The sequence below is a fragment of the Oncorhynchus nerka genome, linkage group LG20 (assembly GCF_034236695.1).
Source record: "Oncorhynchus nerka isolate Pitt River linkage group LG20, Oner_Uvic_2.0, whole genome shotgun sequence".
NCBI classification, from domain to species: Eukaryota; Metazoa; Chordata; class Actinopteri; order Salmoniformes; family Salmonidae; genus Oncorhynchus; species Oncorhynchus nerka.
The window spans coordinates 97358714-97364713 of record NC_088415.1 but is presented as its reverse complement, the minus strand read 5'-3'; positions in this window follow the sequence as shown (position 1 = coordinate 97364713).

The window sequence follows — 6000 nt, the reverse complement described above, 5'->3', positions numbered from 1 at the left end:
AGCCACTGGGCGGTGTAGGGGGCTATGTAAAGCCACTGGGCGGTGTAGGGGGCTATGGAGAGCCACTGGGCAGTGTAGGGGGGCTATGGAGAGCCACTGGGCGGTGTAGGGGGCTATGTAAAGCCAACTGGGCGGTGTAGGGGGCTATGGAGAGCCACTGGGGTGTAGGGGGGCTATGGTGTGTAGGGGGGCTATGGAGAGCCACTGGGCGGTGTAGGGGGGCTATGGAGAGCCACTGGGCGGTGTAGGGGGGCTATGTAAAGCCACTGGGCGGTGTAGGGGGGCTATGGAGAGCCACTGGGCGGTGTAGGGGGCTATGGAGAGCCACTGGGCGGTGTAGGGGGCTATGTAAAGCCACTGGGCGGTGTAGGGGGGCTATGTAAAGCCACTGGGCGGTGTAGGGGGCTATGTAAAGAGCCACTGGGCGGTGTAGGGGGCTATGTAAAGCCACTGGGCGGTGTAGGGGGCTATGGAGAGCCACTGGGCGGTGTAGGGGGCTATGTAAAGCCACTGGGCGGTGTAGGGGGCAATGGAGAGCCACTGGGCGGTGTAGGGGGCTATGGAGAGCCACTGGGCGGTGTAGGGGGCTATGGAAAGCCACTGGGCGGTGTAGGGGGCTATGGAGAGCCACTGGGCGGTGTAGGGGGGCTATGTAAAGCCACTGGGCGGTGTAGGGGGCTATGGAGAGCCACTGGGCGGTGTAGGGGGCTATGGAGAGCCACTGGGCGGTGTAGGGGGCTATGTAAAGCCACTGGGCGGTGTAGGGGGCTATGGAGAGCCACTGGGCGGTGTAGGGGGCTATGGAGAACCACTGGGCGGTGTAGGGGGCTATGGAGAGCCACTGGGCGGTGTAGGGGGGGCTATGGAGAGCCACTGGGCGGTGTAGGGGGCTATGGAGAGCCACTGGGCGGTGTAGGGGGCTATGGAGACTGGGCCACCACTGGGCGGTGTAGGGGGCTATGGAGAGCCACTGGGCGGTGTAGGGGGCTATGGAGAGCCACTGGGCGGTGTAGGGGGCTATGCTGAGAGCCACTGGGCGGTGTAGGGGCGGTGTAGGGGGCTATGTAAAGCCACTGGGCGGTGTAGGGGGCTATGGAAAGCCACTGGGCGGTGTAGGGGGCTATGGAGAGCCACTGGGCGGTGTAGGGGGCTATGGAGAGCCACTGGGCGGTGTAGGGGGCTATGGAGAGCCACTGGGCGGTGTAGGGGGCTATGGAGAGCCACTGGGCGGTGTAGGGGGCGGAGCCACTGGGCGGTGGGGGGCTATGGAGAGCCACTGGGCGGTGTAGGGGGCTATGTAAAGCCACTGGGCGGTGTAGGGGGGCTATGGAGAGCCACTGGGCGGTGTAGGGGGCTATGTAAAGCCACTGGGCGGTGTAGGGGGCTATGGAGAGCCACTGGGCGGTGTAGGGGGCTATGGAGAGCCACTGGGCGGTGTAGGGGGCTATGGAGAGCCACTGGGCGGTGTAGGGGGCTATGGAGAGCCACTGGGCGGTGTAGGGGGCTATGGAGAGCCACTAGGCGGTGTAGGGGGCTATGTAAAGCCACTGGGCGATGTAGGGGGCCTATTGAGAGCCACTGGGCGGTGTAGGGGGGCTATGGAGAATGTTGAAAGTTTACATACTTAGGTTGGAGTCATTAAAACTCCATTTTCAACCACTCTACAAATTTCTGGTTAACAAACTATAGTTTTGGCAAGTCGGTTAGGACATCTACTTTGTGCATGACACGTAATTGTTCCAACATTTGTTTCCAGACAGATTATTTAACTTATAATTCACTGTATCACAATTCAAGTGGGTCAGAAGTTTACATACACTAAATTAACTGTTCCTTTAAACAGCTTGGAAAAAACAGCTTCCTGAAAATGATGTCATGGCTTTAGAAGCTTCCGATAGGCTAATTGACATAATTTGAGTCAATTGGAGGTGTACCTGTGGATGTATTTCAAGGCCTACCTTTTAAACTCAGTGCCTCTTTGCTTGACATCATGGGAAAATCAACAGAAATCAGCCAGGACCTCAGATTTTTTGTAGACCTCCACAAGTCTGGTTCATTCTTGGTAGCAATTTCCAAATGCCTGAAGGTACCACATTAATCTGTCCAAACAATAGTACGCAAGTAAAAACACCATGGGACCACGCAGCCATCATATCGCTCAGGAAGGAGACGCGTTCTGTCTTGATGTGGAATAGAGTTCCTTGTAGTCATGGCTCTATGTATGTAGTACTGTGGAATAGAGTTCCTTGTAGTCATGGCTCTATGTATGTAGTACTGTGGAATAGAGTTCCATGTAGTCATGGCTCTATGTATGTAGTACTGTGGAATAGTTCCAACATGGCTTGTAGTACTGTGGAATAGAGTTCCTTGTAGTCTGGCTATAATTAGTACTGTAATAGAGTTCCATGTAGTCATGGCTCTATGGTACTGTGGAATAGAGTTTACCATGTAGTCATGGCTCTATGTAGTACTGTGGAATAGAGTTCCTTGTAGTCATGGCTCTAAACAGTACTGTGGAATAGAGTTCCATGTAGTCATGGCTCTATGTAGTACTGTGGAATAGAGTTCCATGTAGTCATGGCTCTATGTAGTACTGTGGAATAGAGTTCCTTTGTAGTCATGGCTCTATGTATGTAGTACTGTGGAATAGAGTTCCATGTAGGCTCTATGTAGTACTGTGGAATAGAGTTCCTTGTAGTCATGGCTCTATGTAGTACTGTGGAATAGAGTTCCATGTAGTCATGGCTCTATGTAGTATTTTGTAGAGTTCCAAGTCTGGTTCTATTCTGTGGAATAGAGTTCCATGTAGTCATGCCTATGTAATACTGTGGAATAGAGTTCCTTGTAGTCATGGCTCTAATACTGTGGAATAGAGTCCATGTAGTCATGGCTCCATGGGAATACGAGTTCCATGTAGTCATGGCTCTATGTAATACTGTGGAATAGAGTTCCTTGTAGTCATGTCTTGATGTGGAATAGAGTTCCATGTAGTCATGGCTCTATGTATGTACTGTGGAATAGAGTTCCATGTAGTCATGGCTCTATGTATGTAGTACTGGAATAGAGTTCCATGTAGTCATGGCTCTATGTAGTACTGTGGAATAGAGTTCCATGTAGTCATGGCTCTATGTAGTACTGTGGAATAGAGTTCCATGTAGTCATGGCTCTATGTAGTACTGTGGAATAGAGTTCCTTGTAGTCATGGCTCTATGTAGTACTGTGGAATAGAGTTCCATGTAGTCATGGCTCTATGTAGTACTGTGGAATAGAGTTCCTTGTAGTCATGGCTCTATGTATGTAGTACTGTGGAATAGAGTTCCATGTAGTCATGGCTCTATGTAGTACTGTGGAATAGAGTTCCTTGTAGTCATGGCTCTATGTAGTACTGTGGAATAGAGTTACATTTACATTTACATTTAGTCATTTAGGCTCTATGTAGCGACTTACAAATTGTGGATTCACCTTATGACCTCCAGTGGAACAGTAGTCATGGCTCTATGTAGGTATTCCTGTGGAATAGGTGTTCCGGAAGGTGGTGATTGACTCCGCTGTCCTGGCTCTGATGAGTTTGTTCCACTTGGGGGCCAGAGCAGCGAACAGTTTTGACTGGGCTGAGCGGGAACTGTACTTCCTCAGTGGTAGGGAGGCGAGCAGGCCAGAGGTGGATGAACGCAGTGCCCTTGTTTGGGTGTAGGGCCTGATCAGAGCCTGGAGGTACTGAGTTCCCCTCACAGCTGTAGTCATGCACCATGGTCTTGTAGCGGATGCGAGTAACTGGAAGCCAGTGGAGGGAGCGGAGTTGAGAGAACTTGGGAAGTCACCAGGCTCTGGATGAGTTGTAGTAATGGCACAGGAATAGCCAGTTCCAATGTAGTCATGGCTCTGGATTAGGACCTACTGTGGAGGCAGGGTCGTCTCTGCGGATGTTGTAGAGCATGAACATGGCGGGCCACCGTTGATGTTGTGAGAACGAATAGGTGTTGTCCAGGATCACGCCAAGGTTCTTAGCGCTCTGGGAGGAGGACACAATGGAGTTGTCAACTGATGGAGATCATGGAGTTCCTTGGGAGGAAGAGCATGGCTTCAGCTTGAGGTGGTGATCCGTCATCCACACGGATATGTCTGCCAGACATGCAGAGATGCGAGTCCCACCTGGTCATCAGAAGGGGAAAGGAGAAGATTATGTGCTCTGCATAGCAATGATACCATGTGAGAATGACAGAGCCAAGTGACTTGGTGTATAGCGAGAATAGGAGAGGGCCTAGAACAGAGCCCTGGGGGACACCAGTGGTGAGAGCACGTGGTGTGGAGACGGAGTTCCATGTAGTCATGGCTCTATGTAGTACTGTGGAATAGAGTTCCATGTAGTCATGGCTCTATGTAGTACTGTGGAATAGAGTTCCATGTAGTCATGGCTCTATGTAATACTGTGGAATAGAGTTCCTTGTAGTCATGGCTCTATGTAGTACTGTGGAATAGAGTTCCATGTAGTCATGGCTCTATGTAGTACTGTGGAATAGAGTTCCTTGTAGTCATGGCTCTATGTAGTACTGTGCGCCTCCCATAGTCTGTTCTGGACTTGGGGACTGTGTATAGAAAATGATTGTGTTCCTAGCTCCAACAGAACAGTAATATCTAACAATTCACAACAATACACACAAATCTATACGTAAAAGAGCAGTGGCATGTCGGGTATATATTGGTGTCCGAGCTGTGTGTTAGTAGTTTAAAACAGACAGCTCAGTGCTTTCATCATGTCAATACCTCTCACAAAGACAAGTAGTGATGCAGTCAATCTTTCCTCCACCCTGAGCCAGGAGAGACAAGTAGTGATGCAGTCAATCTCTCCTCCACCCTGAGCCAGGAGAGATTGTTAGCTCTGTGTAGCTTTAAGGGCCAGCCGTGCTGCCCTGTTCTGGGACAACTAACTTCTATAGGGGTATCAAGCACCTCCCCCGATAGCTCAGTCTCAGTAAAACAGATTACGTTACAATATCTCATATCTCTCTGGTAGGAAATCTAATCTTACATAGTTCACTGTCCAGAGACTGTACATTAGCAAGTATTATACTAGGAAGTGGAGGGTGGTTTGCCCGCTTCTGTGATGAATGCTGGATCCAGGTCTGGTAAATCAGATATGTGGTGCTGCTGTTCTGTGGTGTGTGATCACCGATCTTATTTCCAGAGGTGCTTGTCGGTAATAGGAAACAATACTAGAAACTTTCTGAGCAAACATCTTTGATACTTGTGTGTGTGGGCTTGGGGGGGGGGAAGGGTAGAGATAGCCCTCAGTAGCAGTCAGTCAGTCAGTCAGCTCTAACCCAGGACAACAGCTGCTGCTCTGCTCATGGCTGCATGGGACAGCTGCTGCTCTGTTCTAATGTCACACTGGAGGACTCTCAGCTTCAAACACAGTCATTTTACAGTTGGGCTAAAGGCAGATATACATGTCATTTCCTGTTTAAAGGGCATTCCGTTATTCATATTAATGTAGGCCTATTACCATTTGTAATTTTTCACTTTTCAAAGATTAATGTATCTACAACTGAGTATATTCACCAGAATCTCTTTCATTCATTTGAATTGTTTTATTGTAGAATGTCCCTGTACAGAATCTGTCAATCTGAGCCATTTATGTTTTCTTGGTGAAACTAAATGTTACGTTTATTTGTCATACAAAAGTCTCCAGAATATTTCCTTCATATCCTCACCGTGAAATGCTTATTACAAGCACTTAACAGTGCCATTCAAGAAAGAGTTATGAAAATATAGACCAAATAACCATAACGAGGCTTTATACAGTCATGGCCAACAGTTTTGAGAATGACACAAATATTTCAAAGTTCAAAGTTTGCTGCCTCAGTGACTTTAGATATTTTTGTCAGATGTTACTATGGAATACTGAAGTATAATTACAAGCATTTTCATAACTGTCAAAGGCTTTCATTGACAATTACATGAAGTTGATGCAGAGTCAATTTTTGCAGTGTTGACCCTTCT